Raw genomic sequence first — 14,277 nt, 5'->3', positions numbered from 1 at the left:
AAATAGTTTAACCTGCTGAAATTTAGTGGAAAAGTAGGATGTAGAAGTACTATTTCTAGGACTCCTATTAAGTGTATGACCTGAAAGATGTTATTTTAATTTTGTGTCACGAAGTGCCCCAAAATAGAAAATAAATATTAAAAAGTTAAGTCCTGCTAGACCTAGATAAAAGCTTCAATAATATTAACTATTATAACACATGCTATATAAAATGTTAAGCACGACATAATAATATTGGAATCAACTTGAATTTTTAAATTATTTTCCTAGTTAAAGATAAGAGTGTTACCTCACCTGTGGATTCCTTTAAGTTAGCATTGTGTCAGATTATATGAAAATCAGTGCTTATGAATATAAACTGCCTTTTTTTAAGGTAGATCATTTAAAAATAGAATTTTTAGTAAAACTTTCTCCTTGGCAAGGACATTTTTCACAGTGCCTGATAGCATATCAATGTAATTGTTAAACTTTACATTGTCCAGAGTGCATTTTGTACTTTTAAATTGCTGAGAAGCACATTTTTAAATAGTTTTATGGTACACTACATAGCTCTTCTCAAAAAATTTGTGGATGTAAATGTATATAAGTAGGCTTTATAATTTCAAAGGCCAATAACTGCCAAAATTCCCAAATTATTCTTTAAACTCCGTACCTAACAGTGTTCCTGTCCCTTTGATGTCCTTGGAAGCTGTGGAAGCATGGAGAACTTCTCGCTTTGCCTCATGGCTTAGCATACCCACCATCTCTGAAAGACATGGCTTTTATTGTTACCCTTAATTGCCCATTATGACAATTTGGCATCATTTTTCACTTTGAGTCAGACCCTGAATTTAAATCCTGCCTCACCACTTAGTTGGTCATTGACCTTGGACGATTTTTTCCCTATTTTTCTCTATTTTAGTATTATCATATATAAATAGAATTGTCATTAATCAGTATCCCACAGAGTTATCATAAAGGTTGAATGAGTTAAAAGACTGCTTGGAAGAGTTGGGGGGGGGCAGCTTGTAAGTATTTATCAAAAATGACTGAGCAATGATGAGGATGATAATGATTTAAATGTGTTGTGTGAACCTTTTGTACTACCGCATATTGTGGCAAGGAGCTAAAAATAATAGTTAATGGGTATTATTTGCACAGGTGATAATGAAGGACAGATCTGGAGAGTAAATAAGCTACTTACTTTCATGCAACAGGAACTAAGCCAAACAATGCGGATGAAATTAACGGTAGGCAAAATATGCGAGGAAAACAATAAGAGTTAGCTATCTATATGAGCACACTACATGATAATCACTACATGAGAATCACTAGTGTCATCTCTGATCTCTTAGGTATAATGTAGGAATCTTCCAAAATTTGTTGAATTCTGCTCATGTTCATGAATGAGCCACAATTTCTTACTGATGAGTTCATTTCTAGGAGCACAGTTCCATGTTTTCTATATTTCTACCTCCCTACAATTTTATCTCAACTTTGGCCTAGGTGCCTTAGCAAGTGGATAAATCCTGTAATTTTTATAAAGTTTAGTTAAAGTCAGTATTATATGAGAATTTCATTCATGACTCAGAGAACATTCAAAGATACTCCTTTCTAAATTAGCACAACCTCGACATAAAAATGATAGGAATTATAATAATACTGTAATGATTAGGGATTGAACCGCTGACCCTCCAGCTTGGCAGGATCTTCTTGAACTGAAATCTGTCTCTTTCAAGCAAAAGGTGTATATAGTCCAACACTTTCCCTCACATCCCTGGGAGCGAAGAAGTAGATCTCCATAAGGTCTTTTAAGCACAACAGTGTGGCAGAATTTACTCTCCCATGAATAGGAGGTAAAGAGTCCTGGCTGAATTCAGCCTCAAAATCCACTACAGAAAACATGGCTTTAACAGTTTGTTGACTAAGCATGGAAAGAATGAGTAGAATACATTATTATGGATGGGAGTCTAAGAAGGAGAGTCACAGGTACTGAGATCAGTGAATACAGCTGTTTCCTTCTCTCTCACAGCTCATTAATTGTAGTACAGTCACTACCATTACAAAATCAAAAGTCAAATTGAGAAACTGCTGTATGATTTAAACATGGGATATGTTAGATTAATGAACTTTTTATAGTAAGCGATACGCTTAACTGAATACATAAAATAGCTACCACCAAGAAAGTACTGAATACATGAAAGGCATCATTCTAATTTTTCAAGTATTGGACATATGAACTAATTTAATACTCAAAACAACTCTGAAAGTTAGTGCAATTTATCTTCATTCTATAGATAAAGAAACTGAGGTGCAGAAAAATTAAGTTGATTTATTCACAAGAAGTGCAGACTCTAGAATCTGATGATTGACCTTTAATGGTGACTCATGGTTTTTTCCTATTCACCCCCCTGCCACAAATTCAAATAGAAACCAAAGTGCAGCAAGAAACTTACATTAAACTGTTCAGAAGCCTAGAGGTAACAAGACTCCTGGGGAAATTGAAGCGCTAATGAGTCATCTGTGAATAAACTGTGAATTTCTTTTTTTTTTTTTTTTAAGTGTCTTTTTCAATCTGGCATCTTTCACAACCACTAAATAAATTTTCAAAAACAACAAACAGCAAACATAATAAAGCCTGTAGCAAGTGTTTGTTTATTTGCCTTCTAAGCTGTAGCTATAAATTTACACTTATATCCTTGAGCAACAGAATTTTTAATTCCAACCAACACAGAAGATAAATTTTCAGAATGTTTAGAGACCCCTGCAAATATCTACACACTCTTGTAGCAACTCAGTGCTCTCTCCTACTGCATACCCACAGAGCCACAGCAGCTACTGTCTGGATGGAGAGACCCTGATGATCAGGAGGTACCCTAATATCCTCCCTGATCCTCTGTGTCTACATAGGTAGAACAGGACTTCAGTTTTTAAGTGAAATTATTTTTCCTGAACACCATACAAAGTTGTGATTTCCAGAAATACTGAAGAACCCATGTGGACAAAAATGAAATACACATTACGGTCACTACTTAATGAGCTAACAGAGAACATTATGAGTTTTCCATGGCCGTCGGTTATATCCTGTTGTGCAATACAGGCATGCATATACATACTCTATTTTGCCTTTTAGGAGGCAGTGACTTTGTCCAATGTGTGTCTATTTTCCTTAAAATAGTTACTATACAGCTTGGCTCAGAATAATCACTCAATCATAATAGCTGAATGAAACAAATATCAAGAAGAGAAAAAAAAAATCTTTACACTGATAAAAGTATTTTATGTCTGGGTTTTACCTATTCCAAACATATAAACATCTTTTTAAGCCCTTTCACATTCTGAATGAACCAATAAACCTCTCAACAAATGATCATCCATGTTCTAAATGCCGCCTTAAGTGAATCAGAGTTGGTTTGTCATAGAGAATTACAGCGCGTATTACTATGTTCTTTGGAGTTTGGGCTCTGCACTCAGACAGCACCAGGAATTGATATTTATACCATTGTGAGCTAGGTTTAATTATTTAAATGTCCATGCCTCTGTTTCCCTCATCTTTGAAGGAAAAATTGCAATAATATGACCTTCAGCGACTTCTCCAATGAAGACATACAAATGGCTATCAGACACATGAAAAAATGTTCATCATCACTAGCCCTCAGGGAGATTCACATTAAAACCACATTGAGATATCACCTTACACCAGTTAGAATGGCCAAAATTAACAAAACAGGAAACAACATGTGTTAGGGGATGTGGAGAAAGGGGAACCCTCTTACACTGTTGGTGGGAATGCAAGTTGGTGCAGCCTCTTTGGAGAACAGTGTGGAGATTCCTCAAGAAATTAAAAATACAGCTTCCCTATGACCCTGCAATTGCACTCCTGGGTATTTACCCCAAAGATACAGATGTAGTGAAAAGAAGGGCCATCTGTACCCCAATGTTTATAGCAGCAATGGCCACGGTCGCCAAACTGTGGAAAGAACCAAGATGCCCTTCAACGGACGAATGGATAAGGAAGATGTGGTCCATATACACTATGGAGTATTATGCCTCCATCGGAAAGGATGAATACCCAACTTTTGTAGCAACATGGATGGGACTGGAAAGATTATCTGAGTGAAATAAGTCAAGCAGAGAGTCAATTATCATATGGTTTCACTTATTTGTGGAGCATAACAAATAGCATGGAGGACATGGGGAGTTAGAGAGGAGAAGGGAGTTGAGGGAAATTGGAAGGGGAGGAGAATCATGAGAGACTATGGACTCTGAAAAACAATCTGAGGGTTTTGAAGTGGCAGGGGGTAGAGGTTGGGGTACCAGGTGGTGGGTATTATAGAGGGCACGGCTTGCATGGAGCACTGGGTGTGGTGAAAAAATAATGAATACTCTTATGCTTAAAATAAATAAATAAATAAAGGGATATATGCACTTGTACTTACACATGCAACTGATTCTATTTATATGAAATATCCAGAAATATTAAACCTATAGAGGCAGAGGATGTCTGGATTGTATGTGGTAATGAAAATTAACTGTAAACAGGCCTGAGGGATTTTTTTCAGATATGGAAATATTCTAACATTGGTTTGTGGTGATGTTTGTACAGCTTTATAAGACTCTTAAAAATAATAAGTAAAATAAATTAATTAAAACTGGAAAAAAAACAATATGACCTTCCAGTGTTTGGAGGATGATTGAGGAAATAAAAATCTGTAAACACTGACGCTTTTAATATATTAGTAAGTATTAGCTGCTATTATGATTATTATTATTAATTTTATCACTTAATTTTAGCTTCATAATAACCCTTGTCATACACAGAGACTATCCCAGTTTGAATGAGAGAGCCTTGCTCTCTTAGTTAAGCAACTTAGTTAAGCCAACTTTTGCTGAAATTCTTACTTACTAAGCGGAAGATTCATGATTCTTTTATCCAGTAGTCTTTTCACCAAATGTGATTTAGGTGTTAACAGATCATTTTTCATTCCTGAGGCTTAACCAGTCCTATTTTGGCTGTTATTTTGTATTTTTAAAATCACATGAGAAGGCTGTGGTCAGGTCGACATTTTCCAAATTGTTGTCCCCTGGGATATGTCCGTATATACCATCCTTCCTCCCTAAATAGGAAGAAAAAACATTCAGTTTACACTCACACAGAGAAAGCACTTGGGAGTCATCACCCCCATCCCGTCAGCAAGGAAAAAGCTGAACAAACTCAAAATCAACAACTCTTCCCAGATCCACTAGAGAACTGAAGTCACAGGGCAGATGTCTGCCCAGAAAACTGGAGTCTGCAGTGAATTGCAGCTCACTGGGAACAGAAGCTGTTGCAGCCAGGGACTGCTAGGAAGATCATCATTACTTGATGAATTTCTGGAGGGTGATGGTGAACTAGCCTCAGAACTAAAAACAGGAGGCCCAGTCTTGTTCTGGCAGTGCTACGCTCTCAGCAGATTTACCTCTAAGAGCCCCATTAGGACCTCATGGATTATGCTTAGGTCAGAGAGGGGACAAGTGACCATTTTGCAGTCAGCTTAGAGCTTTCTGTCTCTAGGAGCACAGTTCCATGTTTTCTGTATTTCCACCACCCTACAATTTTATCTCAACTTTGGCCTAGGTGCCTTAGCAAGTGGATAAATCCTGTAATTTTTATAAAGTTTAGTTAAAGTCAGTATTATATGAGAATTTCATTCATGACTCAGAGAACCTTCAAAGATACTCCTTTCTAAATTAGCACAACCTCGACATAAAAATGATAGGAATTATAATAATACTGTAATGATTAGGGATTGAACTGCTGACCCTCCAGCTTGGCAGGATCTTCTTGAACTGAAGGGAAACAACTTTACCAGAACCTTATCTGACTTGGGGGAAGAGGAGCAGGCAACATGAATCCCTTCTAAGTTTCCTGTATCTCTTAAAAGAAGGGGAAAATATGCTTAAAAAAAAAAAGAAAAGAAAGAAAGAAAAAAACCTACAAAGTCCAAAACCAAGGGACCCTCGACCTCTAAAAAAGACAAGATTATAATCATAAGATCATAATATGCTTCCCCTCCTGAATGTCTTACCCATATCAACAGGACTCCAATACAATAACAATAGATTACAACTGAAAGAAATGAAAGTCACAGGCTCTAGTTTAGATAGAATTTCTAGGTAAATGCAGAAACAAAGAAGGTAAAATAAAGACAGCAGAAGAAATAGAATCCTCTGAGACAAATATTAAACACACTTAATTCCAACCAGATAAACATAAATCCTCACCCTAAAGGTCTTTTACTAAGTACCTATTGGCTGTTACATCGTGCTTGGGTTTCAACAAAAAATGAAAAGGCATGCTAAGCAGAAAAAAACAAAAACAAACAAACAAAAGAAAACAGCGTAAGCATATAAAGCAAGCATCAGAGCTAGACACAAATATGGCAGACACAAGTTATCAGGCAAGAAGTTTTAAATAGCTGCAGTTACGATGCTAAGGGCTCTAATGGAAACAGTAGGTGGTTAATGTAAGATGAGAGATGGAAACTCTAAGAGTTTTTTTTTAGTGGTAGGAATAAAAAAACACTGTAACAAGTTTTTAAAAAGATGCTTCTGATAAGCTTGTCAGTAGATTGAACTTAAGTGCTGAAAGATTCAGTGAGTTTGAACATAGGTCAGTGGAAATGTCCCAAACTGAAAAGCAAGCATAAAGGAATTAAAAATAAAAGAACAAAAGATCCAAGAATTGTATGACAACTGCAAAAATGTGACATATATTAAATAGGAATACCTGAATGAAAAGAGAAAGGAGCAGATGTTATATCTGAAATAATAATGGATGAGAGTTTTCCAAAGTTAATGACAAACAATGAACCACAGGTCCAGGAAGCTCTGAGAAGACCAGGAAGGGTAGATATTAAAATGTACAACCAGGCATATCATATTCCAGCAAACCATAGATAAATACAAAATCTAAGAAGAAGCCAGGAGGTTGGGGGAGGGGTGAGTAACTTACCTATAACCAAACAAAGATATAAATTACATTGGACTTCTCTTCAGAAAATTTGCATGCAAGAAGACATTAGAGGGAAATATTTGAAGTGTGGAAAGGAAAGAAAAAAAAGTCCAGCAAAACTGACTTATGTATCCAGCATAATTATCTTCCAAAACTGGAGAGAGAAAAAGTCTTTCTCAAACAACCACACACACACACACACACACACACACACACACACACAAGGAATTCATCAACAGTGAAACAATCTCTCAAGTCATGTTAAAAGAAATCCTTCAGAAAGAAGGAAAATGATTTGTTGGAAACTCAGATCTATGCTTGGGGACAGGAAAATAAAAAAGAGGAAGAGGGGTGGATAGCTACTGTGTCTGATACAGCTCTATGAGATAGAAAGAAGGCCTCCAAGCTGAGGTTTCTTCAACAGGCAGGAGGGAGAGAAGGAAAGCATGCCTTCGACATCCCCAGTGTTGTGGTGTGCTTCCTGAGAGGCTAGTACCTTTCTGGCCTCACCTGGAACAGCAGAACTCTCACAGTTTCATCGAGGCAACTAAGCATATAGGAAAAGGAGCAGGTGCTCTACTGTGCCTTGCACAGCTCAGTAAATTTAGGAAAAGACACAGAACTCGAGGCTTCTCCAAGGAAAGAAGAGAGAAGAGTGGAATGGGTCCTAAGTCCTGCCCTGTGGTATGGCAGTAAGAGACCCCAGAGAAAGCAGATTATGAGCACCTGAAAATAAGTGCAAATGCCCTCTATTTAGGAATCTATACAGATGAGTCCGGAGGAGAAACATCCATAGAAAAGATTTGAGATGCTCCAGAATCTCTAGCCATACTGATTCTTTTTTTTTTTTTTTTGCCATACTGATTCTTGAAGGTCTTCTTTGACCAGTCGGTAGGCAAAGACAAAGAGAAGTGCCTATTTCTTCAAATGCAGACACCAATGTAAAGCTAGGAGGATAAAAAAGGACAGGAAATGTGAACAGAACAAAACAAATCTTCAGTAGCTGACCCTAAAGAAATGGAGACTGAGGTGTGACGTCATCCACATGGTGGACTAAGCTGGAAGAAGCAAGGAAGGATCCTCCCTGCAAGGTTTCAGTGGAAACAGCCCTGTCAGCACCTGGAATTCAAGCTTCTAGCATCCCAAACTATGAGAAAATAAATTTCTGTTGTTTTAAGCCATTCAGTTTGTAGTAATTTGTATGACAGACCTAAAAACACGTTATAGTGTATTTCACTTAATACAGAAGCAGGAGAAACAATTCCTACCTCATTCTGTGAGGCCGGCCTTACCATAATACCAAATCAGCTGAAGATATTACAAGGAAAGAAAACTGCTGACCAATAATTTCTTGAACATAGACCCCCAAATCCTAAATAAATATTTGTAAGTAAGTCCGAAATTTTAAGAAAATAATTAGATACCATTACCAAATCAAATTTATGCCAGGGAGCAAGGAAGATTCAACAGTCCAAAAAAAAAAAATTAATCAATGTAATTTACCATATCAACTGGCTAGAGAGAAAAACAATATAATCAGGTCAATTGATGCAAAAAAATCACTTAACAACAAATTCAACACCCATTCATGATACAAAATCAGCAGATTAGAAATAAAACTTCATTCGCTTGTTAAAAATGTACCACACTAATGCAAGATGTTGAAACAGAAACTGCAAGGGAGAAATGAATATGGAAATGGTATATGGAAACCCAGTGCTATCTGCTCAGTTTTTCTGTAAACCTAAAACTATTCTAAAAAATAAAGCCTATCAGGGCACCTGGGTGGCTCAGTGGGTTAAGCCTCTGCCTTCAGCTCAGGTCAGGATCTCAGGGTCGTGGGATCCAGCCCCAAATCAGGCTCTCTGCTCAGTGGGGAGCCTGCTTCCCTTCCTCTCTCTCTGCCTGCCTCTCTGTCTACTTGGGATCTCTCTCTCTCTGTGCCAAATAAATAAATAAATTCTTAAAAAAAAAAAAAGCCTATCAATCACAAAAAAAGTTAGGGAAAATCTTCTCACTGTGCACCTATTCAAAATGTTTCTTTTAGTGGACATTCATTTGTTAAAGACTCTGAAATATCTTTCAGTAAACATTTTATTTATCCCAATGTCCCCCCAATATTTTTTTTGACAATGAAATCTTTCTTTTAACAGATGGCCCATCTAAATCAAGGATATTATTATATCATACGGTCCATATTGAAACATCATGTTGCTTCTTCACTCATATTCACATATTCCTAGGTGGAACCACCAACCTCCTGAAAAATAAGAAGTGGTCATTATCCCTTTTATTTTCACTCAGGCATCTTGCTAAAACAGGTATTTCTGCATGCAGTTATTCTTGATATGGTTATTGACATTATAGTGATAGTAGCTGTACCACGACTTTTGTAATCATTCTTTTTGCTCATTTGTGTATGTTTATTTTTTTATTATTTTCCAAAGTACTACTTTTATTTGCTATTTATCGATTGTCCTGTATTTACTTAGATTTCCATCTCTTTGCAATCTGATCACAGTTTCATCTCATAGTAAGTAGAGTAGTATCCATGTCTCAAACTTTCAACTCATTAGCAGTAGTATGAATTAGTTGGTAAAACTATTGCATTTAGTACTGCTCTGCAGGCACCCTTCTTACCTTCAGCCCTGTCTACAACCTTACCAACAGGTAACTTGTGTATCATTTGTATTTCTGTGTAACTTCTAACATCATCCTAGTAATCTATGCAGTATGCTTCTGTCTTAATTTCCAGTCTGCTGTTTACATGTAAAAGTCCTGTCTGAAAGTCATCAGTTTTCTCATACAGCTTCAGTGTCAAAAATTTCTTCCAGCATGCTGAAAATTCTATCACTCTTGTATAAATGAATCACTCTTACACCACGAACTTTCTCCTGGGGCAGCCACGTACATTTTGACACAAGCCTATACTGACTAGATTTTCTTTCATTTTAATGTCAAAATTGTATTGATCCAGGAGAATTGAGAAGAATTGTAAAATAACTAGCAGAACCATACAGCTTCATCACCATTAGGATTCAAACCAATCTTAGTTGTTATAATTAGAGTGCTCCACTCCCCAGTGGGCATGCTGTCATAGTACTCTTGCTGTCAAACTTCACTGAGCAGCTTATCCAACATTTTAAGACTACATACCCAGTTGATCTTTAACAACTGAGACATTAAAAATTTAAAAAAAAAGGAAGGAAATAAGGAAAGAAAGAAATCCACCACTTCATTCTAATGAACAGATTCAAATGATGTGGGGACTCACCCTGGTGATTGGAAAAGGAAATTGGCTAACCAAGTATCTGAAATGAGAATATAGAGGAATATGGATAATTAAAGGAAGTAAGAGCCGCAGTGCAATACAAAACCATACGGGACAGAATATAATTATATCCAGTCCTATCCTTCATGTGTCTACTTCAAAATTTCACTCTTACATTATTTAGTTTGAGTAAATATGTGTGGGTAATGGCTAATTAAGTTCAGGCAGAAACATCACTCTTGAAGCAACCAATTGTGTAATGGTTTTGTCTTTTCACATGGGTTGTTCACTCCCCAAATAGATGGAAACACATGAGTGGATATAAAAGAAAGAGTACTATACTAAGATCATTGTGTGGAGTTCATACTTAAATAATGATTTTAGGGGCACCTGGGTGGCTCAGTTGGTTAAGCGACTGCCTTCAGCTCAGGTCATAATCCTGGAGTCCTGAGATCAAGTCCCACATCAGACTCCCTGCGACCCTCCCCTTTCTCGTGCTCGCTCTCTCTCTCTCTCTGTCTCAAATAAATAAAGTCTTTGAAAAAAAATGATTTCAAATTTGGCCTTTTCTAACAGTTCTAAGAGAATGATCTTTATGTCTAAGAAGGATTTCCTTAGTTTAAGTCACACTATAAACACTCATTCTCACCAACATCATTTGTACAATGATCTTTTATTTATTCAAGATTTTATTTATTTATTTGAGAGAGTGAGTGAGAGAGAGAGAGAGAGAGAACACAAGCAGGGGCAGAGGGAGAGGAAAAGGGATGAGCAGACTTCCCTGCTGAGCAAGGAGCCAACATGGGGCTCGATCCCACAACCCTGGGGTCATGACCTGAGCCAAAGGCTGATGCTTAGCTGACTGAGTCATTCAGGCACCCCACATACAATGAACTTTTAAGAGTGGACCATGCTATTAATAATTTTCCCAAATATTTTATCACTCTTATTACTATAATAATTAACTCCTACTGACTTTTCCTATTTCTGCTTCATTAAACTGTTCTTTTTTTCTTTCTTGTTTTTGGATTACAGCTGCCACAGTGTTCTAATATTTGAAAAATTTTGAGATAAAATTATCATCTTGATAACAGCTGTATTCTCTTCATATCCATTTGAGGAAGTGACTGTTATCATTTTTAAGATTGCTCAAAACAAGTTAAGAAATGTACAGATGGCTGAATCAAAATAAATAGTAATAGTCAAAATAGGAACAATAATCTCACAGGAAGCTCATATACTCTGCATGCTTTATAAGTGTTTTTACACCCATCTTCTCCATCCATCTTCTTTATCCTCAGAGCAACACTGAGAAATGGAAATATGTGAGAAATAGATAAATTTTTTCATGAGCACACATAGCTAATTAGAAGCAAAATAAACATTATAAAACAGATCTTTGTTTCTTTTTCTAATTATAAGCACTAGTTCGAAAGTGGATATTAACTTTTTTTATTGGAACCCACAGTTTTCAAAATACAGTAAAAAATTCTGTCACAGATAGGGCTACAAAAATCTGAGAAGCATAAATAGTACCATGCCTACAATATGAACCTACTAGCTCAATTTTAAGAAACCCCACTCAACTGCAAATTGGTGGGGACACGTTTTCAAGTCAGAGAAACTAGATTCATAGATTAAAATTTAAGAAGCAATTTACTCAGTGATTACTGAGATCATTTGAAAGATATCTATAATTATATTTTTAATGCAGTTATTCTTTGTAATAGTGAATCAACTTGGTCAATGATTCCTTTCATGTTTCTTTTCAGCCTCAGATCTTTAGGAGACTATCCTAATATTAAAAAAAAAAGTTATTTCTATGGTTGGACTTTCAAAGTAGGTTTATTCTTATCAAATAAAAATTTTGTTTTAATTAGAATAGATTTTGTATTTAGAATTCCATAGCAAGAAGTGCAGCAGAAACAAATAGTCATAGAACCATCCTAGGAGCAAAAGAAATATTATAATTAAGTGTTTATTGTAGGCCTGTCAAGGCCCCACTATAGCACCAATAACACAAGTGGCTATATTGCCAATTACAACTCATGCACAGGAATTTACTTATTTGCTTAATAGTGGAATGTGGAATGTGGTATTTGACCCTGAGGGAGAGCTGAAACTAAAATGGCCTCTACTAACTCCCCAAAGTGAGTGCCAACTGTTCTTTCCGTAAGGGCTGGCTTTACTGCCCATGATCACTCAAGATCCCATTAAAACGCTTAAAGCCTATTGCTTATGTCTGGGCTGGATGGTGCTAAGAAAATGATCAAAGCCAGTTCCATGGTCCATATTCCTTTTCTCACTCCTGGGTCTCCCTCATCTTTCTAAAATATTTTCATCTGTCTTCTGCAGTTGGATTCATTCTGCTAAAGCTACTTGTATCTAAGTGTCTGTAAGTTATTTAGAAACTATTATTATTGTAGTAATGTCATCATTCTAGAGATCATTTTAGGCTTTGTATTTGGTTTTGAAGACTAGAACACTATTTGAAGAGGCCAGAAAAATGTATTTTGCTCTGACACAGATGCAATAAGAAAGTGCCATGGATTCCTGAGGAGGACTGAAAACAGCTTGGGGGGGGACAAAAGAAAACACAACCAAGCAACAAACAAACAAAAAAAAACAATGCCTGTATCTCCGTCTCACACACTTTTTTTTTTTTCTAAATGCCTTCACCTGTAAAATGACACTAGCAATCTAAATCTTCCCTGCAGTGACTTTGTGAGGTATGACTAATGATGCTAAATCATGCTGAAAGAGAAAAACAAAGCTTTATATTTAGAAAAAGTTGTGACAATAAGACAAGTACCTCCGCAAAGCCTTTGAACAAAATCACACATTTCCACTTCCATATTCTGGATTATGGCATGTCTTTTCTGAACATTTATAGAATTTCTGAAAAAGAAGGCCTTTTCTGATGCCCCCCATATGAAGCTGATCTTGTTTTTCAGTTTCACAATGGGGAAAAACAACATTCCTTTGCTTCATTAATTTAAAAATAGGACCACAGAAGCTGAATTACCTGACAGATGAGGGAAGAATTACAGGATACTCTGCAGATGTCAATTAGAAATATTTGGCACAATGTTATTTCCTGCTAATGCAAAATGCTAGAACTGGAGAAGACCAAAATTGAACTCTGAACGTTTGAAGAAAGATGGGAAAGTTTTAAGTGAAATGCTTGGTGGAAAAAACATCTGACAAGATTGTTTGGCTACTTAAACACATGTAAGGGAAACACTGTTTACCTGAAAATGTTAATTTTATTTTCATTAGCAGAAAGAAACTAGAGGATGCTTCCAACAACAGAATTTATAAGGAAAAAGCAATTTTTATTCTGGATGAGAGACATTTTATCATTTGATCCAGGATGAAGTCTTTTGCACCCTAATAAGATTTTCTCAAGGACTTTGAAGAAATCAGAATAGCACACATTCATGATGCTTTTTAAAAAGTTACTCATCAGATTATACATATATTTTTCATCTGGGTGGCTCTTTTCAATTTAAAATCTCTCTTACCTCCTTTTTTCCCATTTTTCTATGAAAAATGCTAGGTTTGTTAAATTTTATAATATTTCAAGTGTCATTATTAACTATTTATATTGGTTCATCATGTACTCAAATAAGACAACCAGTATAACAAGCAAAAAGCAAATGTATAAACAATAAACAGAAACTTCTAAGAAGCTATGGATATATGTTTGAAAGTCAGAATTTCCTAACACTCTAAAGAGTGAAATTAGTTTGATTTGCAAATATATCTTACTGCATATCATTGTTCTTACTCGACGATGCCATCTGTCTGACTCTGTCTCTTTCTAACATCTCTCTAATCTGTGTATTTTCAGAATGTGAGTCCCAGTAAAAAGACTATAGTGATATTGTATGTGTGGATAGGTGGGTTGGGGAGAAAAGGTCGGATAATGTAGATGCGTGCACTAGCTGGAGAAGGATCATTCATGTCCCGGCAAGGTCACATACTTGGAGGTGACTTAAAGAATCAGGGAAACCGGAGCCTCACTCCCACA

At 36.3% G+C, this 14,277-nt stretch overlaps 1 long non-coding RNA gene across 1 annotated transcript in view; it reads left to right on the top strand.

Annotated features, from left to right (window-relative positions):
• Positions 1-14,277, top strand: part of LOC122917265 — a 146,475-nt gene that overhangs the window by 123,084 nt on the left and 9,114 nt on the right. The gene's annotated exons all lie outside the window — the stretch shown is intronic.

This window comes from Neovison vison, chromosome 1 (genome assembly GCF_020171115.1).
Source record: "Neovison vison isolate M4711 chromosome 1, ASM_NN_V1, whole genome shotgun sequence".
In the NCBI taxonomy this organism is placed as follows: domain Eukaryota; kingdom Metazoa; phylum Chordata; class Mammalia; order Carnivora; family Mustelidae; genus Neogale; species Neogale vison.
This window is presented reverse-complemented; position numbering and strand designations above follow the sequence as displayed.